At 35.9% G+C, this 23,856-nt stretch overlaps 19 non-coding genes across 19 annotated transcripts; all 19 read right to left on the bottom strand.

Moving 5' to 3' along the window:
• Positions 1-247: 247 nt before the first annotated feature.
• TRNAK-UUU (transfer RNA lysine (anticodon UUU)) lies at positions 248-320 on the bottom strand. Its single transcript has one exon. It is a non-coding gene; the product is annotated as a tRNA-Lys (tRNA).
• A 2,009-nt stretch (positions 321-2,329) lies between these two features.
• On the bottom strand, positions 2,330-2,402 carry TRNAK-UUU (transfer RNA lysine (anticodon UUU)). Its single transcript has one exon. It is a non-coding gene; the product is annotated as a tRNA-Lys (tRNA).
• A 966-nt stretch (positions 2,403-3,368) lies between these two features.
• TRNAK-UUU (transfer RNA lysine (anticodon UUU)) lies at positions 3,369-3,441 on the bottom strand. The gene has a single exon. It is a non-coding gene; the product is annotated as a tRNA-Lys (tRNA).
• A 966-nt stretch (positions 3,442-4,407) lies between these two features.
• On the bottom strand, positions 4,408-4,480 carry TRNAK-UUU (transfer RNA lysine (anticodon UUU)). The gene has a single exon. It is a non-coding gene; the product is annotated as a tRNA-Lys (tRNA).
• Positions 4,481-5,446: 966 nt separating this feature from the next.
• TRNAK-UUU (transfer RNA lysine (anticodon UUU)) lies at positions 5,447-5,519 on the bottom strand. The gene has a single exon. It is a non-coding gene; the product is annotated as a tRNA-Lys (tRNA).
• Positions 5,520-6,485: 966 nt separating this feature from the next.
• TRNAK-UUU (transfer RNA lysine (anticodon UUU)) lies at positions 6,486-6,558 on the bottom strand. Its single transcript has one exon. It is a non-coding gene; the product is annotated as a tRNA-Lys (tRNA).
• Positions 6,559-7,525: 967 nt separating this feature from the next.
• TRNAK-UUU (transfer RNA lysine (anticodon UUU)) lies at positions 7,526-7,598 on the bottom strand. Its single transcript has one exon. It is a non-coding gene; the product is annotated as a tRNA-Lys (tRNA).
• Positions 7,599-8,564: 966 nt separating this feature from the next.
• TRNAK-UUU (transfer RNA lysine (anticodon UUU)) lies at positions 8,565-8,637 on the bottom strand. The gene has a single exon. It is a non-coding gene; the product is annotated as a tRNA-Lys (tRNA).
• A 967-nt stretch (positions 8,638-9,604) lies between these two features.
• TRNAK-UUU (transfer RNA lysine (anticodon UUU)) lies at positions 9,605-9,677 on the bottom strand. Its single transcript has one exon. It is a non-coding gene; the product is annotated as a tRNA-Lys (tRNA).
• A 967-nt stretch (positions 9,678-10,644) lies between these two features.
• On the bottom strand, positions 10,645-10,717 carry TRNAK-UUU (transfer RNA lysine (anticodon UUU)). The gene has a single exon. It is a non-coding gene; the product is annotated as a tRNA-Lys (tRNA).
• Positions 10,718-11,684: 967 nt separating this feature from the next.
• Positions 11,685-11,757, bottom strand: TRNAK-UUU (transfer RNA lysine (anticodon UUU)). The gene has a single exon. It is a non-coding gene; the product is annotated as a tRNA-Lys (tRNA).
• Positions 11,758-12,724: 967 nt separating this feature from the next.
• On the bottom strand, positions 12,725-12,797 carry TRNAK-UUU (transfer RNA lysine (anticodon UUU)). The gene has a single exon. It is a non-coding gene; the product is annotated as a tRNA-Lys (tRNA).
• Positions 12,798-13,764: 967 nt separating this feature from the next.
• TRNAK-UUU (transfer RNA lysine (anticodon UUU)) lies at positions 13,765-13,837 on the bottom strand. The gene has a single exon. It is a non-coding gene; the product is annotated as a tRNA-Lys (tRNA).
• Positions 13,838-15,843: 2,006 nt separating this feature from the next.
• On the bottom strand, positions 15,844-15,916 carry TRNAK-UUU (transfer RNA lysine (anticodon UUU)). The gene has a single exon. It is a non-coding gene; the product is annotated as a tRNA-Lys (tRNA).
• Positions 15,917-16,882: 966 nt separating this feature from the next.
• TRNAK-UUU (transfer RNA lysine (anticodon UUU)) lies at positions 16,883-16,955 on the bottom strand. Its single transcript has one exon. It is a non-coding gene; the product is annotated as a tRNA-Lys (tRNA).
• A 969-nt stretch (positions 16,956-17,924) lies between these two features.
• TRNAK-UUU (transfer RNA lysine (anticodon UUU)) lies at positions 17,925-17,997 on the bottom strand. Its single transcript has one exon. It is a non-coding gene; the product is annotated as a tRNA-Lys (tRNA).
• A 968-nt stretch (positions 17,998-18,965) lies between these two features.
• TRNAK-UUU (transfer RNA lysine (anticodon UUU)) lies at positions 18,966-19,038 on the bottom strand. Its single transcript has one exon. It is a non-coding gene; the product is annotated as a tRNA-Lys (tRNA).
• Positions 19,039-20,004: 966 nt separating this feature from the next.
• TRNAK-UUU (transfer RNA lysine (anticodon UUU)) lies at positions 20,005-20,077 on the bottom strand. The gene has a single exon. It is a non-coding gene; the product is annotated as a tRNA-Lys (tRNA).
• Positions 20,078-23,141: 3,064 nt separating this feature from the next.
• Positions 23,142-23,214, bottom strand: TRNAK-UUU (transfer RNA lysine (anticodon UUU)). Its single transcript has one exon. It is a non-coding gene; the product is annotated as a tRNA-Lys (tRNA).
• Between the last annotated feature and the right edge of the window lie 642 nt (positions 23,215-23,856).

Raw genomic sequence — 23,856 nt, 5'->3', positions numbered from 1 at the left:
TTGTGAATTTGTAAAATGTGAAGATTAGTTCATCAGCTAAATCAACAAATTATCTTGCGTTATGCGTGGAGTTTCTTGTATTTTTGTTCAAATAATATGGCTATTTACTTCAGAATCACTTGTTTCCTCATCAACAATTTGAGAAATGATGATAATGACCTTTTTCACTTTTATCGCGGAAATCCTTCACAGCATACGTTTTGCATGGCACAGAGAATATAGATTGCCATCGTTTAAAAGGCATACACGCCTGAACAGGGACTTGAACCCTGGACCCTCAGATTAAAAGTCTGATGCTCTACCGACTGAGCTATCCAGGCTCTCTTTTTATCTTGTACTCATCTGGAAAATGGGCAGTTCTGTAACCAATGCCAATTTAATCGTGGCCAATGTTCTGTAAAGTGTGAGCCGAAAGGCTTGGTTGGAAGGTCTCAGGATGCAAAAAGCTTTGCTTGTCCCTTGGTTGAACATTTAGATCCCACCAAACTGTAAGTCTTAATGCCCTTCAAGATTCATTTTCAACTATACTGCTTGGGGGATTAATTTGTTTGCTGTCTAATTTAATTACTATGTTGCTAACAAATTGGGATGAAGTTGGGTTAGATAGGAAATGAGGTGAAATGTCTAACCTTAATATACTTAGAATTTAATCTACAAGTAATATTTGCCTCGTAGCATTTTATTTAGATGCTGCACCACTTTAAGTCCCACATAGCATCTCAAGTTTCTAGGAAATTATGTATTTGGATTGGACTGACCTGACTTGCACTTACAGATGTTCACTAATGTCCAGCTTTTATCAGTACATGACAGTTGTAATGTAATCATACTGTGAAATTGTGTAATGGTAAGAGAAGTTGACCAACTAAGTCAATAAATCCACTTGCGATAAAAAAAAAAGTTTATTTCACCTTGGTTGATCATAGAGATCTTAGTACACTATAAGTATTCATACCCTTCAAGACTCAATTTCATCTGTACACCTAATTTACAGATGTACACTAATGTCATGCTTGTGTAATGGCATTATAATCCAGTCATACTGTGAATTTGTAAAATGTGAAGATTAGTTCATCAGCTAAATCAACAAATTATCTTGCGTTATGCGTGGAGTTTCTTGTATTTTTGTTCAAATAATATGGCTATTTACTTCAGAATCACTTGTTTCCTCATCAACAATTTGAGAAATGATGATAATGACCTTTTTCACTTTTATCGCGGAAATCCTTCACAGCATACGTTTTGCATGGCACAGAGAATATAGATTGCCATCGTTTAAAAGGCATACATGCCTGAACAGGGACTTGAACCCTGGACTCTCAGATTAAAAGTCTGATGCTCTACCGACTGAGCTATCCAGGCTCTCTTTTTATCTTGTACTCATCTGGAAAATGGGCAGTTCTGTAACCAATGCCAATTTAATCGTGGCCAATGTTCTGTAAAGTGTGAGCCGAAAGGCTTGGTTGGAAGGTCTCAGGATGCAAAAAGCTTTGATTGTCCCCTTGGTTGAACATTTAGATCCCACCAAACTGTAAGTCTTAATGCCCTTCAAGATTCATTTTCAACTATACTGCTTGGGGGATTAATTTGTTTGCTGTCTAATTTAATTACTATGTTGCTAACAAATTGGGATGAAGTTGGGTTAGATAGGAAATGAGGTGAAATGTCTAACCTTAATATACTTAGAATTTAATCTACAAGTAATATTTGCCTCGTAGCATTTTATTTAGATGCTGCACCACTTTAAGTCCCACATAGCATCTCAAGTTTCTAGGAAATTATGTATTTGGATTGGACTGACATGACTTGCACTTACAGATGTTCACTAATGTCCAGCTTTTATCAGTACATGACAGTGTAATGTAATCATACTGTGAAATTGTGTAATGGTAAGAGAAGTTGACCAACTAAGTCAATAAATCCAATTGCGATAAAAAAAAGTTTATTTCACCTTGGTTGATTATAGAGATCTTAGTACACTATAAGTATTCATACCCTTCAAGACTCAATTTCATCTGTACACCTAATTTACAGATGTACACTAATGTCATGCTTGTGTAATGGCATTATAATCCAGTCATACTGTGAATTTGTAAAATGTGAAGATTAGTTCATCAGCTAAATCAACAAATTATCTTGCGTTATGCGTGGAGTTTCTTGTATTTTTGTTCAAATAATATGGCTATTTACTTCAGAATCACTTGTTTCCTCATCAACAATTTGAGAAATGATGATAATGACCTTTTTCACTTTTATCGCGGAAATCCTTCACAGCATACGTTTTGTATGGCACAGAGAATATAGATTGCCATCGTTTAAAAGGCAAACATGCCTGAACAGGGACTTGAACCCTGGACCCTCAGATTAAAAGTCTGATGCTCTACCGACTGAGCTATCCAGGCTCTCTTTTTATCTTGTACTCATCTGGAAAATGGGCAGTTCTGTAACCAATGCCAATTTAATCGTGGCCAATGTTCTGTAAAGTGTGAGCCGAAAGGCTTGGTTGGAAGGTCTCAGGATGCAAAAAGCTTTGATTGTCCCTTGGTTGAACATTTAGATCCCACCAAACTGTAAGTCTTAATGCCCTTCAAGATTCATTTTCAACTATACTGCTTGGGGGATTAATTTGTTTGCTGTCTAATTTAATTACTATGTTGCTAACAAATTGGGATGAAGTTGGGTTAGATAGGAAATGAGGTGAAATGTCTAACCTTAATATACTTAGAATTTAATCTACAAGTAATATTTGCCTCGTAGCATTTTATTTAGATGCTGCACCACTTTAAGTCCCACATAGCATCTCAAGTTTCTAGGAAATTATGTATTTGGATTGGACTGACCTGACTTGCACTTACAGATGTTCACTAATGTCCAGCTTTTATCAGTACATGACAGTGTAATGTAATCATACTGTGAAATTGTGTAATGGTAAGAGAAGTTGACCAACTAAGTCAATAAATCCAATTGCGATAAAAAAAAGTTTATTTCACCTTGGTTGATTATAGAGATCTTAGTACACTATAAGTATTCATACCCTTCAAGACTCAATTTCATCTGTACACCTAATTTACAGATGTACACTAATGTCATGCTTGTGTAATGGCATTATAATCCAGTCATACTGTGAATTTGTAAAATGTGAAGATTAGTTCATCAGCTAAATCAACAAATTATCTTGCGTTATGCGTGGAGTTTCTTGTATTTTTGTTCAAATAATATGGCTATTTACTTCAGAATCACTTGTTTCCTCATCAACAATTTGAGAAATGATGATAATGACCTTTTTCACTTTTATCGCGGAAATCCTTCACAGCATACGTTTTGCATGGCACAGAGAATATAGATTGCCATCGTTTAAAAGGCATACACGCCTGAACAGGGACTTGAACCCTGGACCCTCAGATTAAAAGTCTGATGCTCTACCGACTGAGCTATCCAGGCTCTCTTTTTATCTTGTACTCATCTGGAAAATGGGCAGTTCTGTAACCAATGCCAATTTAATCGTGGCCAATGTTCTGTAAAGTGTGAGCCGAAAGGCTTGGTTGGAAGGTCTCAGGATGCAAAAAGCTTTGATTGTCCCTTGGTTGAACATTTAGATCCCACCAAACTGTAAGTCTTAATGCCCTTCAAGATTCATTTTCAACTATACTGCTTGGGGGATTAATTTGTTTGCTGTCTAATTTAATTACTATGTTGCTAACAAATTGGGATGAAGTTGGGTTAGATAGGAAATGAGGTGAAATGTCTAACCTTAATATACTTAGAATTTAATCTACAAGTAATATTTGCCTCGTAGCATTTTATTTAGATGCTGCACCACTTTAAGTCCCACATAGCATCTCAAGTTTCTAGGAAATTATGTATTTGGATTGGACTGACCTGACTTGCACTTACAGATGTTCACTAATGTCCAGCTTTTATCAGTACATGACAGTGTAATGTAATCATACTGTGAAATTGTGTAATGGTAAGAGAAGTTGACCAACTAAGTCAATAAATCCAATTGCGATAAAAAAAAGTTTATTTCACCTTGGTTGATTATAGAGATCTTAGTACACTATAAGTATTCATACCCTTCAAGACTCAATTTCATCTGTACACCTAATTTACAGATGTACACTAATGTCATGCTTGTGTAATGGCATTATAATCCAGTCATACTGTGAATTTGTAAAATGTGAAGATTAGTTCATCAGCTAAATCAACAAATTATCTTGCGTTATGCGTGGAGTTTCTTGTATTTTTGTTCAAATAATATGGCTATTTACTTCAGAATCACTTGTTTCCTCATCAACAATTTGAGAAATGATGATAATGACCTTTTTCACTTTTATCGCGGAAATCCTTCACAGCATACGTTTTGCATGGCACAGAGAATATAGATTGCCATCGTTTAAAAGGCATACACGCCTGAACAGGGACTTGAACCCTGGACCCTCAGATTAAAAGTCTGATGCTCTACCGACTGAGCTATCCAGGCTCTCTTTTTATCTTGTACTCATCTGGAAAATGGGCAGTTCTGTAACCAATGCCAATTTAATCGTGGCCAATGTTCTGTAAAGTGTGAGCCGAAAGGCTTGGTTGGAAGGTCTCAGGATGCAAAAAGCTTTGATTGTCCCTTGGTTGAACATTTAGATCCCACCAAACTGTAAGTCTTAATGCCCTTCAAGATTCATTTTCAACTATACTGCTTGGGGGATTAATTTGTTTGCTGTCTAATTTAATTACTATGTTGCTAACAAATTGGGATGAAGTTGGGTTAGATAGGAAATGAGGTGAAATGTCTAACCTTAATATACTTAGAATTTAATCTACAAGTAATATTTGCCTCGTAGCATTTTATTTAGATGCTGCACCACTTTAAGTCCCACATAGCATCTCAAGTTTCTAGGAAATTATGTATTTGGATTGGACTGACCTGACTTGCACTTACAGATGTTCACTAATGTCCAGCTTTTATCAGTACATGACAGTGTAATGTAATCATACTGTGAAATTGTGTAATGGTAAGAGAAGTTGACCAACTAAGTCAATAAATCCAATTGCGATAAAAAAAAGTTTATTTCACCTTGGTTGATTATAGAGATCTTAGTACACTATAAGTATTCATACCCTTCAAGACTCAATTTCATCTGTACACCTAATTTACAGATGTACACTAATGTCATGCTTGTGTAATGGCATTATAATCCAGTCATACTGTGAATTTGTAAAATGTGAAGATTAGTTCATCAGCTAAATCAACAAATTATCTTGCGTTATGCGTGGAGTTTCTTGTATTTTTGTTCAAATAATATGGCTCTTTACTTCAGAATCACTTGTTTCCTCATCAACAATTTGAGAAATGATGATAATGACCTTTTTCACTTTTATCGCGGAAATCCTTCACAGCATACGTTTTGCATGGCACAGAGAATATAGATTGCCATCGTTTAAAAGGCATACACGCCTGAACAGGGACTTGAACCCTGGACCCTCAGATTAAAAGTCTGATGCTCTACCGACTGAGCTATCCAGGCTCTCTTTTTATCTTGTACTCATCTGGAAAATGGGCAGTTCTGTAACCAATGCCAATTTAATCGTGGCCAATGTTCTGTAAAGTGTGAGCCGAAAGGCTTGGTTGGAAGGTCTCAGGATGCAAAAAGCTTTGATTGTCCCTTGGTTGAACATTTAGATCCCACCAAACTGTAAGTCTTAATGCCCTTCAAGATTCATTTTCAACTATACTGCTTGGGGGATTAATTTGTTTGCTGTCTAATTTAATTACTATGTTGCTAACAAATTGGGATGAAGTTGGGTTAGATAGGAAATGAGGTGAAATGTCTAACCTTAATATACTTAGAATTTAATCTACAAGTAATATTTGCCTCGTAGCATTTTATTTAGATGCTGCACCACTTTAAGTCCCACATAGCATCTCAAGTTTCTAGGAAATTATGTATTTGGATTGGACTGACCTGACTTGCACTTACAGATGTTCACTAATGTCCAGCTTTTATCAGTACATGACAGTGTAATGTAATCATACTGTGAAATTGTGTAATGGTAAGAGAAGTTGACCAACTAAGTCAATAAATCCAATTGCGATAAAAAAAAGTTTATTTCACCTTGGTTGATTATAGAGATCTTAGTACACTATAAGTATTCATACCCTTCAAGACTCAATTTCATCTGTACACCTAATTTACAGATGTACACTAATGTCATGCTTGTGTAATGGCATTATAATCCAGTCATACTGTGAATTTGTAAAATGTGAAGATTAGTTCATCAGCTAAATCAACAAATTATCTTGCGTTATGCGTGGAGTTTCTTGTATTTTTGTTCAAATAATATGGCTATTTACTTCAGAATCACTTGTTTCCTCATCAACAATTTGAGAAATGATGATAATGACCTTTTTCACTTTTATCGCGGAAATCCTTCACAGCATACGTTTTGCATGGCACAGAGAATATAGATTGCCATCGTTTAAAAGGCATACACGCCTGAACAGGGACTTGAACCCTGGACCCTCAGATTAAAAGTCTGATGCTCTACCGACTGAGCTATCCAGGCTCTCTTTTTATCTTGTACTCATCTGGAAAATGGGCAGTTCTGTAACCAATGCCAATTTAATCGTGGCCAATGTTCTGTAAAGTGTGAGCCGAAAGGCTTGGTTGGAAGGTCTCAGGATGCAAAAAGCTTTGATTGTCCCTTGGTTGAACATTTAGATCCCACCAAACTGTAAGTCTTAATGCCCTTCAAGATTCATTTTCAACTATACTGCTTGGGGGATTAATTTGTTTGCTGTCTAATTTAATTACTATGTTGCTAACAAATTGGGATGAAGTTGGGTTAGATAGGAAATGAGGTGAAATGTCTAACCTTAATATACTTAGAATTTAATCTACAAGTAATATTTGCCTCGTAGCATTTTATTTAGATGCTGCACCACTTTAAGTCCCACATAGCATCTCAAGTTTCTAGGAAATTATGTATTTGGATTGGACTGACCTGACTTGCACTTACAGATGTTCACTAATGTCCAGCTTTTATCAGTACATGACAGTGTAATGTAATCATACTGTGAAATTGTGTAATGGTAAGAGAAGTTGACCAACTAAGTCAATAAATCCAATTGCGATAAAAAAAAAGTTTATTTCACCTTGGTTGATTATAGAGATCTTAGTACACTATAAGTATTCATACCCTTCAAGACTCAATTTCATCTGTACACCTAATTTACAGATGTACACTAATGTCATGCTTGTGTAATGGCATTATAATCCAGTCATACTGTGAATTTGTAAAATGTGAAGATTAGTTCATCAGCTAAATCAACAAATTATCTTGCGTTATGCGTGGAGTTTCTTGTATTTTTGTTCAAATAATATGGCTATTTACTTCAGAATCACTTGTTTCCTCATCAACAATTTGAGAAATGATGATAATGACCTTTTTCACTTTTATCGCGGAAATCCTTCACAGCATACGTTTTGTATGGCACAGAGAATATAGATTGCCATCGTTTAAAAGGCATACATGCCTGAACAGGGACTTGAACCCTGGACCCTCAGATTAAAAGTCTGATGCTCTACCGACTGAGCTATCCAGGCTCTCTTTTTATCTTGTACTCATCTGGAAAATGGGCAGTTCTGTAACCAATGCCAATTTAATCGTGGCCAATGTTCTGTAAAGTGTGAGCCGAAAGGCTTGGTTGGAAGGTCTCAGGATGCAAAAAGCTTTGATTGTCCCTTGGTTGAACATTTAGATCCCACCAAACTGTAAGTCTTAATGCCCTTCAAGATTCATTTTCAACTATACTGCTTGGGGGATTAATTTGTTTGCTGTCTAATTTAATTACTATGTTGCTAACAAATTGGGATGAAGTTGGGTTAGATAGGAAATGAGGTGAAATGTCTAACCTTAATATACTTAGAATTTAATCTACAAGTAATATTTGCCTCGTAGCATTTTATTTAGATGCTGCACCACTTTAAGTCCCACATAGCATCTCAAGTTTCTAGGAAATTATGTATTTGGATTGGACTGACCTGACTTGCACTTACAGATGTTCACTAATGTCCAGCTTTTATCAGTACATGACAGTGTAATGTAATCATACTGTGAAATTGTGTAATGGTAAGAGAAGTTGACCAACTAAGTCAATAAATCCAATTGCGATAAAAAAAAGTTTATTTCACCTTGGTTGATTATAGAGATCTTAGTACACTATAAGTATTCATACCCTTCAAGACTCAATTTCATCTGTACACCTAATTTACAGATGTACACTAATGTCATGCTTGTGTAATGGCATTATAATCCAGTCATACTGTGAATTTGTAAAATGTGAAGATTAGTTCATCAGCTAAATCAACAAATTATCTTGCGTTATGCGTGGAGTTTCTTGTATTTTTGTTCAAATAATATGGCTATTTACTTCAGAATCACTTGTTTCCTCATCAACAATTTGAGAAATGATGATAATGACCTTTTTCACTTTTATCGCGGAAATCCTTCACAGCATACGTTTTGCATGGCACAGAGAATATAGATTGCCATCGTTTAAAAGGCATACACGCCTGAACAGGGACTTGAACCCTGGACCCTCAGATTAAAAGTCTGATGCTCTACCGACTGAGCTATCCAGGCTCTCTTTTTATCTTGTACTCATCTGGAAAATGGGCAGTTCTGTAACCAATGCCAATTTAATCGTGGCCAATGTTCTGTAAAGTGTGAGCCGAAAGGCTTGGTTGGAAGGTCTCAGGATGCAAAAAGCTTTGATTGTCCCTTGGTTGAACATTTAGATCCCACCAAACTGTAAGTCTTAATGCCCTTCAAGATTCATTTTCAACTATACTGCTTGGGGGATTAATTTGTTTGCTGTCTAATTTAATTACTATGTTGCTAACAAATTGGGATGAAGTTGGGTTAGATAGGAAATGAGGTGAAATGTCTAACCTTAATATACTTAGAATTTAATCTACAAGTAATATTTGCCTCGTAGCATTTTATTTAGATGCTGCACCACTTTAAGTCCCACATAGCATCTCAAGTTTCTAGGAAATTATGTATTTGGATTGGACTGACCTGACTTGCACTTACAGATGTTCACTAATGTCCAGCTTTTATCAGTACATGACAGTGTAATGTAATCATACTGTGAAATTGTGTAATGGTAAGAGAAGTTGACCAACTAAGTCAATAAATCCACTTGCGATAAAAAAAAAGTTTATTTCACCTTGGTTGATCATAGAGATCTTAGTACACTATAAGTATTCATACCCTTCAAGACTCAATTTCATCTGTACACCTAATTTACAGATGTACACTAATGTCATGCTTGTGTAATGGCATTATAATCCAGTCATACTGTGAATTTGTAAAATGTGAAGATTAGTTCATCAGCTAAATCAACAAATTATCTTGCGTTATGCGTGGAGTTTCTTGTATTTTTGTTCAAATAATATGGCTATTTACTTCAGAATCACTTGTTTCCTCATCAACAATTTGAGAAATGATGATAATGACCTTTTTCACTTTTATCGCGGAAATCCTTCACAGCATACGTTTTGCATGGCACAGAGAATATAGATTGCCATCGTTTAAAAGTCATACACGCCTGAACAGGGACTTGAACCCTGGACCCTCAGATTAAAAGTCTGATGCTCTACCAACTGAGCTATCCAGGCTCTCTTTTTATCTTTTACTCATCTGGAAAATGGGCAGTTCTGTAACCAATGCCAATTTAATCGTGGCCAATGTTCTGTAAAGTGTGAGCCGAAAGGCTTGGTTGGAAGGTCTCAGGATGCAAAAAGCTTTGATTGTCCCTTGGTTGAACATTTAGATCCCACCAAACTGTAAGTCTTAATGCCCTTCAAGATTCATTTTCAACTATACTGCTTGGGGGATTAATTTGTTTGCTGTCTAATTTAATTACTATGTTGCTAACAAATTGGGATGAAGTTGGGTTAGATAGGAAATGAGGTGAAATGTCTAACCTTAATATACTTAGAATTTAATCTACAAGTAATATTTGCCTCGTAGCATTTTATTTAGATGCTGCACCACTTTAAGTCCCACATAGCATCTCAAGTTTCTAGGAAATTATGTATTTGGATTGGACTGACCTGACTTGCACTTACAGATGTTCACTAATGTCCAGCTTTTATCAGTACATGACAGTGTAATGTAATCATACTGTGAAATTGTGTAATGGTAAGAGAAGTTGACCAACTAAGTCAATAAATCCAATTGCGATAAAAAAAAAGTTTATTTCACCTTGGTTGATTATAGAGATCTTAGTACACTATAAGTATTCATACCCTTCAAGACTCAATTTCATCTGTACACCTAATTTACAGATGTACACTAATGTCATGCTTGTGTAATGGCATTATAATCCAGTCATACTGTGAATTTGTAAAATGTGAAGATTAGTTCATCAGCTAAATCAACAAATTATCTTGCGTTATGCGTGGAGTTTCTTGTATTTTTGTTCAAATAATATGGCTATTTACTTCAGAATCACTTGTTTCCTCATCAACAATTTGAGAAATGATGATAATGACCTTTTTCACTTTTATCGCGGAAATCCTTCACAGCATACGTTTTGTATGGCACAGAGAATATAGATTGCCATCGTTTAAAAGGCATACATGCCTGAACAGGGACTTGAACCCTGGACCCTCAGATTAAAAGTCTGATGCTCTACCGACTGAGCTATCCAGGCTCTCTTTTTATCTTGTACTCATCTGGAAAATGGGCAGTTCTGTAACCAATGCCAATTTAATCGTGGCCAATGTTCTGTAAAGTGTGAGCCGAAAGGCTTGGTTGGAAGGTCTCAGGATGCAAAAAGCTTTGATTGTCCCTTGGTTGAACATTTAGATCCCACCAAACTGTAAGTCTTAATGCCCTTCAAGATTCATTTTCAACTATACTGCTTGGGGGATTAATTTGTTTGCTGTCTAATTTAATTACTATGTTGCTAACAAATTGGGATGAAGTTGGGTTAGATAGGAAATGAGGTGAAATGTCTAACCTTAATATACTTAGAATTTAATCTACAAGTAATATTTGCCTCGTAGCATTTTATTTAGATGCTGCACCACTTTAAGTCCCACATAGCATCTCAAGTTTCTAGGAAATTATGTATTTGGATTGGACTGACCTGACTTGCACTTACAGATGTTCACTAATGTCCAGCTTTTATCAGTACATGACAGTGTAATGTAATCATACTGTGAAATTGTGTAATGGTAAGAGAAGTTGACCAACTAAGTCAATAAATCCACTTGCGATAAAAAAAAAGTTTATTTCACCTTGGTTGATCATAGAGATCTTAGTACACTATAAGTATTCATACCCTTCAAGACTCAATTTCATCTGTACACCTAATTTACAGATGTACACTAATGTCATGCTTGTGTAATGGCATTATAATCCAGTCATACTGTGAATTTGTAAAATGTGAAGATTAGTTCATCAGCTAAATCAACAAATTATCTTGCGTTATGCGTGGAGTTTCTTGTATTTTTGTTCAAATAATATGGCTATTTACTTCAGAATCACTTGTTTCCTCATCAACAATTTGAGAAATGATGATAATGACCTTTTTCACTTTTATCGCGGAAATCCTTCACAGCATACGTTTTGCATGGCACAGAGAATATAGATTGCCATCGTTTAAAAGTCATACACGCCTGAACAGGGACTTGAACCCTGGACCCTCAGATTAAAAGTCTGATGCTCTACCGACTGAGCTATCCAGGCTCTCTTTTTATCTTTTACTCATCTGGAAAATGGGCAGTTCTGTAACCAATGCCAATTTAATCGTGGCCAATGTTCTGTAAAGTGTGAGCCGAAAGGCTTGGTTGGAAGGTCTCAGGATGCAAAAAGCTTTGATTGTCCCTTGGTTGAACATTTAGATCCCACCAAACTGTAAGTCTTAATGCCCTTCAAGATTCATTTTCAACTATACTGCTTGGGGGATTAATTTGTTTGCTGTCTAATTTAATTACTATGTTGCTAACAAATTGGGATGAAGTTGGGTTAGATAGGAAATGAGGTGAAATGTCTAACCTTAATATACTTAGAATTTAATCTACAAGTAATATTTGCCTCGTAGCATTTTATTTAGATGCTGCACCACTTTAAGTCCCACATAGCATCTCAAGTTTCTAGGAAATTATGTATTTGGATTGGACTGACCTGACTTGCACTTACAGATGTTCACTAATGTCCAGCTTTTATCAGTACATGACAGTGTAATGTAATCATACTGTGAAATTGTGTAATGGTAAGAGAAGTTGACCAACTAAGTCAATAAATCCAATTGCGATAAAAAAAAAGTTTATTTCACCTTGGTTGATTATAGAGATCTTAGTACACTATAAGTATTCATACCCTTCAAGACTCAATTTCATCTGTACACCTAATTTACAGATGTACACTAATGTCATGCTTGTGTAATGGCATTATAATCCAGTCATACTGTGAATTTGTAAAATGTGAAGATTAGTTCATCAGCTAAATCAACAAATTATCTTGCGTTATGCGTGGAGTTTCTTGTATTTTTGTTCAAATAATATGGCTATTTACTTCAGAATCACTTGTTTCCTCATCAACAATTTGAGAAATGATGATAATGACCTTTTTCACTTTTATCGCGGAAATCCTTCACAGCATACGTTTTGCATGGCACAGAGAATATAGATTGCCATCGTTTAAAAGGCATACACGCCTGAACAGGGACTTGAACCCTGGACCCTCAGATTAAAAGTCTGATGCTCTACCGACTGAGCTATCCAGGCTCTCTTTTTATCTTGTACTCATCTGGAAAATGGGCAGTTCTGTAACCAATGCCAATTTAATCGTGGCCAATGTTCTGTAAAGTGTGAGCCGAAAGGCTTGGTTGGAAGGTCTCAGGATGCAAAAAGCTTTGATTGTCCCTTGGTTGAACATTTAGATCCCACCAAACTGTAAGTCTTAATGCCCTTCAAGATTCATTTTCAACTATACTGCTTGGGGGATTAATTTGTTTGCTGTCTAATTTAATTACTATGTTGCTAACAAATTGGGATGAAGTTGGGTTAGATAGGAAATGAGGTGAAATGTCTAACCTTAATATACTTAGAATTTAATCTACAAGTAATATTTGCCTCGTAGCATTTTATTTAGATGCTGCACCACTTTAAGTCCCACATAGCATCTCAAGTTTCTAGGAAATTATGTATTTGGATTGGACTGACCTGACTTGCACTTACAGATGTTCACTAATGTCCAGCTTTTATCAGTACATGACAGTGTAATGTAATCATACTGTGAAATTGTGTAATGGTAAGAGAAGTTGACCAACTAAGTCAATAAATCCACTTGCGATAAAAAAAAAGTTTATTTCACCTTGGTTGATCATAGAGATCTTAGTACACTATAAGTATTCATACCCTTCAAGACTCAATTTCATCTGTACACCTAATTTACAGATGTACACTAATGTCATGCTTGTGTAATGGCATTATAATCCAGTCATACTGTGAATTTGTAAAATGTGAAGATTAGTTCATCAGCTAAATCAACAAATTATCTTGCGTTATGCGTGGAGTTTCTTGTATTTTTGTTCAAATAATATGGCTATTTACTTCAGAATCACTTGTTTCCTCATCAACAATTTGAGAAATGATGATAATGACCTTTTTCACTTTTATCGCGGAAATCCTTCACAGCATACGTTTTGCATGGCACAGAGAATATAGATTGCCATCGTTTAAAAGGCATACACGCCTGAACAGGGACTTGAACCCTGGACCCTCAGATTAAAAGTCTGATGCTCTACCGACTGAGCTATCCAGGCTCTCTTTTTATCTTGTACTCATCTGGAAAATGGGCAGTTCTGTAACCAATGCCAATTTAATCGTGGCCAATGTTCTGTAAAGTGTGAGCCGAAAGGCTTGGTTGGAAGGTCTCAGGATGCAAAAAGCTTTGCTTGTCCCTTGGTTGAACATTTAGATCCCACCAAACTGTAAGTCTTAATGCCCTTCAAGATTCATTTTCAACTATACTGCTTGGGGGATTAATTTGTTTGCTGTCTAATTTAATTACTATGTTGCTAACAAATTGGGATGAAGTTGGGTTAGATAGGAAATGAGGTGAAATGTCTAACCTTAATATACTTAGAATTTAATCTACAAGTAATATTTGCCTCGTAGCATTTTATTTAGATGCTGCACCACTTTAAGTCCCACATAGCATCTCAAGTTTCTAGGAAATTATGTATTTGGATTGGACTGACCTGACTTGCACTTACAGATGTTCACTAATGTCCAGCTTTTATCAGTACATGACAGTGTAATGTAATCATACTGTGAAATTGTGTAATGGTAAGAGAAGTTGACCAACTAAGTCAATAAATCCACTTGCGATAAAAAAAAAGTTTATTTCACCTTGGTTGATCATAGAGATCTTAGTACACTATAAGTATTCATACCCTTCAAGACTCAATTTCATCTGTACACCTAATTTACAGATGTACACTAATGTCATGCTTGTGTAATGGCATTATAATCCAGTCATACTGTGAATTTGTAAAATGTGAAGATTAGTTCATCAGCTAAATCAACAAATTATCTTGCGTTATGCGTGGAGTTTCTTGTATTTTTGTTCAAATAATATGGCTATTTACTTCAGAATCACTTGTTTCCTCATCAACAATTTGAGAAATGATGATAATGACCTTTTTCACTTTTATCGCGGAAATCCTTCACAGCATACGTTTTGCATGGCACAGAGAATATAGATTGCCATCGTTTAAAAGGCATACATGCCTGAACAGGGACTTGAACCCTGGACTCTCAGATTAAAAGTCTGATGCTCTACCGACTGAGCTATCCAGGCTCTCTTTTTATCTTGTACTCATCTGGAAAATGGGCAGTTCTGTAACCAATGCCAATTTAATCGTGGCCAATGTTCTGTAAAGTGTGAGCCGAAAGGCTTGGTTGGAAGGTCTCAGGATGCAAAAAGCTTTGATTGTCCCTTGGTTGAACATTTAGATCCCACCAAACTGTAAGTCTTAATGCCCTTCAAGATTCATTTTCAACTATACTGCTTGGGGGATTAATTTGTTTGCTGTCTAATTTAATTACTATGTTGCTAACAAATTGGGATGAAGTTGGGTTAGATAGGAAATGAGGTGAAATGTCTAACCTTAATATACTTAGAATTTAATCTACAAGTAATATTTGCCTCGTAGCATTTTATTTAGATGCTGCACCACTTTAAGTCCCACATAGCATCTCAAGTTTCTAGGAAATTATGTATTTGGATTGGACTGACATGACTTGCACTTACAGATGTTCACTAATGTCCAGCTTTTATCAGTACATGACAGTGTAATGTAATCATACTGTGAAATTGTGTAATGGTAAGAGAAGTTGACCAACTAAGTCAATAAATCCAATTGCGATAAAAAAAAGTTTATTTCACCTTGGTTGATTATAGAGATCTTAGTACACTATAAGTATTCATACCCTTCAAGACTCAATTTCATCTGTACACCTAATTTACAGATGTACACTAATGTCATGCTTGTGTAATGGCATTATAATCCAGTCATACTGTGAATTTGTAAAATGTGAAGATTAGTTCATCAGCTAAATCAACAAATTATCTTGCGTTATGCGTGGAGTTTCTTGTATTTTTGTTCAAATAATATGGCTATTTACTTCAGAATCACTTGTTTCCTCATCAACAATTTGAGAAATGATGATAATGACCTTTTTCACTTTTATCGCGGAAATCCTTCACAGCATACGTTTTGTATGGCACAGAGAATATAGATTGCCATCGTTTAAAAGGCAAACATGCCTGAACAGGGACTTGAACCCTGGACCCTCAGATTAAAAGTCTGATGCTCTACCGACTGAGCTATCCAGGCTCTCTTTTTATCTTGTACTCATCTGGAAAATGGGCAGTTCTGTAACCAATGCCAATTTAATCGTGGCCAATGTTCTGTAAAGTGTGAGCCGAAAGGCTTGGTTGGAAGGTCTCAGGATGCAAAAAGCTTTGATTGTCCCTTGGTTGAACATTTAGATCCCACCAAACTGTAAGTCTTAATGCCCTTCAAGATTCATTTTCAACTATACTGCTTGGGGGATTAATTTGTTTGCTGTCTAATTTAATTACTATGTTGCTAACAAATTGGGATGAAGTTGGGTTAGATAGGAAATGAGGTGAAATGTCTAACCTTAATATACTTAGAATTTAATCTACAAGTAATATTTGCCTCGTAGCATTTTATTTAGATGCTGCACCACTTTAAGTCCCACATAGCATCTCAAGTTTCTAGGAAATTATGTATTTGGATTGGACTGACCTGACTTGCACTTACAGATGTTCACTAATGTCCAGCTTTTATCAGTACATGACAGTGTAATGTAATCATACTGTGAAATTGTGTAATGGTAAGAGAAGTTGACCAACTAAGTCAATAAATCCAATTGCGATAAAAAAAAGTTTATTTCACCTTGGTTGATTATAGAGATCTTAGTACACTATAAGTATTCATACCCTTCAAGACTCAATTTCATCTGTACACCTAATTTACAGATGTACACTAATGTCATGCTTGTGTAATGGCATTATAATCCAGTCATACTGTGAATTTGTAAAATGTGAAGATTAGTTCATCAGCTAAATCAACAAATTATCTTGCGTTATGCGTGGAGTTTCTTGTATTTTTGTTCAAATAATATGGCTATTTACTTCAGAATCACTTGTTTCCTCATCAACAATTTGAGAAATGATGATAATGACCTTTTTCACTTTTATCGCGGAAATCCTTCACAGCATACGTTTTGCATGGCACAGAGAATATAGATTGCCATCGTTTAAAAGGCATACACGCCTGAACAGGGACTTGAACCCTGGACCCTCAGATTAAAAGTCTGATGCTCTACCGACTGAGCTATCCAGGCTCTCTTTTTATCTTGTACTCATCTGGAAAATGGGCAGTTCTGTAACCAATGCCAATTTAATCGTGGCCAATGTTCTGTAAAGTGTGAGCCGAAAGGCTTGGTTGGAAGGTCTCAGGATGCAAAAAGCTTTGATTGTCCCTTGGTTGAACATTTAGATCCCACCAAACTGTAAGTCTTAATGCCCTTCAAGATTCATTTTCAACTATACTGCTTGGGGGATTAATTTGTTTGCTGTCTAATTTAATTACTATGTTGCTAACAAATTGGGATGAAGTTGGGTTAGATAGGAAATGAGGTGAAATGTCTAACCTTAATATACTTAGAATTTAATCTACAAGTAATATTTGCCTCGTAGCATTTTATTTAGATGCTGCACCACTTTAAGTCCCACATAGCATCTCAAGTTTCTAGGAAATTATGTATTTGGATTGGACTGACCTGACTTGCACTTACAGATGTTCACTAATGTCCAGCTTTTATCAGTACATGACAGTGTAATGTAATCATACTGTGAAATTGTGTAATGGTAAGAGAAGTTGACCAACTAAGTCAATAAATCCACTTGCGATTAAAAAAAAAAATTTATTTCACCTTGGTTGATCATAGAGATCTTAGTACACTATAAGTATTCATACCCTTCAAGACTCAATTTCATCTGTACACCTAATTTACAGATGTACACTAATGTCATGCTTGTGTAATGGCATTATAATCCAGTCATACTGTGAATTTCTAAAATGTGAAGATTAGTTCATCAGCTAAATCAACAAATTATCTTGCGTTATGCGTGGAGTTTCTTGTATTTTTGTTCAAATAATATGGCTATTTACTTCAGAATCACTTGTTTCCTCATCAACAATTTGAGAAATGATGATAATGACCTTTTTCACTTTTATCGCGGAAATCCTTCACAGCATACGTTTTGCATGGCACAGAGAATATAGATTGCCATCGTTTAAAAGGCATACACGCCTGAACAGGGACTTGAACCCTGGACCCTCAGATTAAAAGTCTGATGCTCTACCGACTGAGCTATCCAGGCTCTCTTTTTATCTTGTACTCATCTGGAAAATGGGCAGTTCTGTAACCAATGCCAATTTAATCGTGGCCAATGTTCTGTAAAGTGTGAGCCGAAAGGCTTGGTTGGAAGGTCTCAGGATGCAAAAAGCTTTGATTGTCCCTTGGTTGAACATTTAGATCCCACCAAACTGTAAGTCTTAATGCCCTTCAAGATTCATTTTCAACTATACTGCTTGGGGGATTAATTTGTTTGCTGTCTAATTTAATTACTATGTTGCTAACAAATTGGGATGAAGTTGGGTTAGATAGGAAATGAGGTGAAATGTCTAACCTTAATATACTTAGAATTTAATCTACAAGTAATATTTGCCTCGTAGCATTTTATTTAGATGCTGCACCACTTTAAGTCCCACATAGCATCTCAAGTTTCTAGGAAATTATGTATTTGGATTGGACTGACCTGACTTGCACTTACAGATGTTCACTAATGTCCAGCTTTTATCAGTACATGACAGTGTAATGTAATCATACTGTGAAATTGTGTAATGGTAAGAGAAGTTGACCAACTAAGTCAATAAATCCACTTGCGATAAAAAAAAAAGTTTATTTCACCTTGGTTGATCATAGAGATCTTAGTACACTATAAGTATTCATACCCTTCAAGACTCAATTTCATCTGTACACCTAATTTACAGATGTACACTAATGTCATGCTTGTGTAATGGCATTATAATCCAGTCATACTGTGAATTTCTAAAATGTGAAGATTAGTTCATCAGCTAAATCAACAAATTATCTTGCGTTATGCGTGGAGTTTCTTGTATTTTTGTTCAAATAATATGGCTATTTACTTCAGAATCAATTGTTTCCTCATCAACAATTTGAGAAATGATGATAATGACCTTTTTCACTTTTATCGCGGAAATCCTTCACAGCATACGTTTTGCATGGCACAGAGAATATAGATTGCCATCGTTTAAAAGGCATACACGCCTGAACAGGGACTTGAACCCTGGACCCTCAGATTAAAAGTCTGATGCTCTACCGACTGAGCTATCCAGGCTCTCTTTTTATCTTGTACTCATCTGGAAAATGGGCAGTTCTGTAACCAATGCCAATTTAATCGTGGCCAATGTTCTGTAAAGTGTGAGCCGAAAGGCTTGGTTGGAAGGTCTCAGGATGCAAAAAGCTTTGATTGTCCCTTGGTTGAACATTTAGATCCCACCAAACTGTAAGTCTTAATGCCCTTCAAGATTCATTTTCAACTATACTGCTTGGGGGATTAATTTGTTTGCTGTCTAATTTAATTACTATGTTGCTAACAAATTGGGATGAAGTTGGGTTAGATAGGAAATGAGGTGAAATGTCTAACCTTAATATACTTAGAATTTAATCTACAAGTAATATTTGCCTCGTAGCATTTTATTTAGATGCTGCACCACTTTAAGTCCCACATAGCATCTCAAGTTTCTAGGAAATTATGTATTTGGATTGGACTGACCTGACTTGCACTTACAGATGTTCACTAATGTCCAGCTTTTATCAGTACATGACAGTGTAATGTAATCATACTGTGAAATTGTGTAATGGTAAGAGAAGTTGACCAACTAAGTCAATAAATCCAATTGCGATAAAAAAAAGTTTATTTCACCTTGGTTGATTATAGAGATCTTAGTACACTATAAGTATTCATACCCTTCAAGACTCAATTTCATCTGTACACCTAATTTACAGATGTACACTAATGTCATGCTTGTGTAATGGCATTATAATCCAGTCATACTGTGAATTTGTAAAATGTGAAGATTAGTTCATCAGCTAAATCAACAAATTATCTTGCGTTATGCGTGGAGTTTCTTGTATTTTTGTTCAAATAATATGGCTATTTACTTCAGAATCACTTGTTTCCTCATCAACAATTTGAGAAATGATGATAATGACCTTTTTCACTTTTATCGCGGAAATCCTTCACAGCATATGTTTTGTATGGCACAGAGAATATAGATTGCCATCGTTTAAAAGGCATACACGCCTGAACAGGGACTTGAACCCTGGACCCTCAGATTAAAAGTCTGATGCTCTACCGACTGAGCTATCCAGGCTCTCTTTTTATCTTGTACTCATCTGGAAAATGGGCAGTTCTGTAACCAATGCCAATTTAATCGTGGCCAATGTTCTGTAAAGTGTGAGCCGAAAGGCTTGGTTGGAAGGTCTCAGGATGCAAAAAGCTTTGATTGTCCCTTGGTTGAACATTTAGATCCCACCAAACTGTAAGTCTTAATGCCCTTCAAGATTCATTTTCAACTATACTGCTTGGGGGATTAATTTGTTTGCTGTCTAATTTAATTACTATGTTGCTAACAAATTGGGATGAAGTTGGGTTAGATAGGAAATGAGGTGAAATGTCTAACCTTAATATACTTAGAATTTAATCTACAAGTAATATTTGCCTCGTAGCATTTTATTTAGATGCTGCACCACTTTAAGTCCCACATAGCATCTCAAGTTTCTAGGAAATTATGTATTTGGATTGGACTGACCTGACTTGCACTTACAGATGTTCACTAATGTCCAGCTTTTATCAGTACATGACAGTGTAATGTAATCATACTGTGAAATTGTGTAATGGTAAGAGAAGTTGACCAACTAAGTCAATAAATCCAATTGCGATAAAAAAAAGTTTATTTCACCTTGGTTGATTATAGAGATCTTAGTACACTATAAGTATTCATACCCTTCAAGACTCAATTTCATCTGTACACCTAATTTACAGATGTACACTAATGTCATGCTTGTGGAATGGCATTATAATCCAGTCATACTGTGAATTTGTAAAATGTGAAGATTAGTTCATCAGCTAAATCAACAAATTATCTTGCGTTATGCGTGGAGTTTCTTGTATTTTTGTTCAAATAATATGGCTATTTACTTCAGAATCACTTGTTTCCTCATCAACAATTTGAGAAATGATGATAATGACCTTTTTCACTTTTATCGCGGAAATCCTTCACAGCATACGTTTTGTATGGCACAGAGAATATAGATTGCCATCGTTTAAAAGGCATACACGCCTGAACAGGGACTTGAACCCTGGACCCTCAGATTAAAAGATTAAAAGTCTGATGCTCTACCGACTGAGCTATCCAGGCTCTCTTTTTATCTTGTACTCATCTGGAAAATGGGCAGTTCTGTAACCAATGCCAATTTAATCGTGGCCAATGTTCTGTAAAGTGTGAGCCGAAAGGCTTGGTTGGAAGGTCTCAGGATGCAAAAACCTTTGCTTGTCCCTTGGTTGAACATTTAGATCCCACCAAACTGTAAGTCTTAATGCCCTTCAAGATTCATTTTCAACTATACTGCTTGGGGGATTAATTTGTTTGCTGTCTAATTTAATTACTATGTTGCTAACAAATTGGGATGAAGTTGGGTTAGATAGGAAATGAGGTGAAATGTCTAACCTTAATATACTTAGAATTTAATCTACAAGTAATATTTGCCTCGTAGCATTTTATTTAGATGCTGCACCACTTTAAGTCCCACATAGCATCTCAAGTTTCTAGGAAATTATGTATTTGGATTGGACTGACCTGACTTGCACTTACAGATGTTCACTAATGTCCAGCTTTTATCAGTACATGACAGTGTAATGTAATCATACTGTGAAATTGTGTAATGGTAAGAGAAGTTGACCAACTAAGTCAATAAATCCACTTGCGATAAAAAAAAAAGTTTATTTCACCTTGGTTGATCATAGAGATCTTAGTACACTATAAGTATTCATACCCTTCAAGACTCAATTTCATCTGTACACCTAATTTACAGATGTACACTAATGTCATGCTTGTGTAATGGCATTATAATCCAGTCATACTGTGAATTTCTAAAATGTGAAGATTAGTTCATCAGCTAAATCAACAAATTATCTTGCGTTATGCGTGGAGTTTCTTGTATTTTTGTTCAAATAATATGGCTATTTACTTCAGAATCACTTGTTTCCTCATCAACAATTTGAGAAATGATGATAATGACCTTTTTCACTTTTATCGCGGAAATCCTTCACAGCATACGTTTTGTATGGCACAGAGAATATAGATTGCCATCGTTTAAAAGGCATACACGCCTGAACAGGGACTTGAACCCTGGACCCTCAGATTAAAAGATTAAAAGTCTGATGCTCTACCGACTGAGCTATCCAGGCTCTCTTTTTATCTTGTACTCATCTGGAAAATGGGCAGTTCTGTAACCAATGCCAATTTAATCGTGGCCAATGTTCTGTAAAGTGTGAGCCGAAAGGCTTGGTTGGAAGGTCTCAGGATGCAAAAACCTTTGCTTGTCCCTTGGTTGAACATTTAGATCCCACCAAACTGTAAGTCTTAATGCCCTTCAAGATTCATTTTCAACTATACTGCTTGGGGGATTAATTTGTTTGCTGTCTAATTTAATTACTATGTTGCTAACAAATTGGGATGAAGTTGGGTTAGATAGGAAATGAGGTGAAATGTCTAACCTTAATATACTTAGAATTTAATCTACAAGTAATATTTGCCTCGTAGCATTTTATTTAGATGCTGCACCACTTTAAGTCCCACATAGCATCTCAAGTTTCTAGGAAATTATGTATTTGGATTGGACTGACCTGACTTGCACTTACAGATGTTCACTAATGTCCAGCTTTTATCAGTACATGACAGTGTAATGTAATCATACTGTGAAATTGTGTAATGGTAAGAGAAGTTGACCAACTAAGTCAATAAATCCACTTGCGATAAAAAAAAAAGTTTATTTCACCTTGGTTGATCATAGAGATCTTAGTACACTATAAGTATTCATACCCTTCAAGACTCAATTTCATCTGTACACCTAATTTACAGATGTACACTAATGTCATGCTTGTGTAATGGCATTATAATCCAGTCATACTGTGAATTTCTAAAATGTGAAGATTAGTTCATCAGCTAAATCAACAAATTATCTTGCGTTATGCGTGGAGTTTCTTGTATTTTTGTTCAAATAATATGGCTATTTACTTCAGAATCACTTGTTTCCTCATCAACAATTTGAGAAATGATGATAATGACCTTTTTCACTTTTATCGCGGAAATCCTTCACAGCATACGTTTTGCATGGCACAGAGAATATAGATTGCCATCGTTTAAAAGGCATACACGCCTGAACAGGGACTTGAACCCTGGACCCTCAGATTAAAAGTCTGATGCTCTACCGACTGAGCTATCCAGGCTCTCTTTTTATCTTGTACTCATCTGGAAAATGGGCAGTTCTGTAACCAATGCCAATTTAATCGTGGCCAATGTTCTGTAAAGTGTGAGCCGAAAGGCTTGGTTGGAAGGTCTCAGGATGCAAAAAGCTTTGATTGTCCCTTGGTTGAACATTTAGATCCCACCAAACTGTAAGTCTTAATGCCCTTCAAGATTCATTTTCAACTATACTGCTTGGGGGATTAATTTGTTTGCTGTCTAATTTAATTACTATGTTGCTAACAAATTGGGATGAAGTTGGGTTAGATAGGAAATGAGGTGAAATGTCTAACCTTAATATACTTAGAATTTAATCTACAAGTAATATTTGCCTCGTAGCATTTTATTTAGATGCTGCACCACTTTAAGTCCCACATAGCATCTCAAGTTTCTAGGAAATTATGTATTTGGATTGGACTGACCTGACTTGCACTTACAGATGTTCACTAATGTCCAGCTTTTATCAGTACATGACAGTGTAATGTAATCATACTGTGAAATTGTGTAATGGTAAGAGAAGTTGACCAACTAAGTCAATAAATCCACTTGCGATAAAAAAAAAAGTTTATTTCACCTTGGTTGATCATAGAGATCTTAGTACACTATAAGTATTCATACCCTTCAAG

The sequence above is a fragment of the Mixophyes fleayi genome, unplaced genomic scaffold (assembly GCF_038048845.1).
Source record: "Mixophyes fleayi isolate aMixFle1 unplaced genomic scaffold, aMixFle1.hap1 Scaffold_128, whole genome shotgun sequence".
Taxonomy (NCBI): Eukaryota; Metazoa; Chordata; class Amphibia; order Anura; family Limnodynastidae; genus Mixophyes; species Mixophyes fleayi.
The sequence above is the reverse complement of the archived record's forward strand: the minus strand, read 5'-3'. Positions and strand labels throughout refer to the sequence as shown.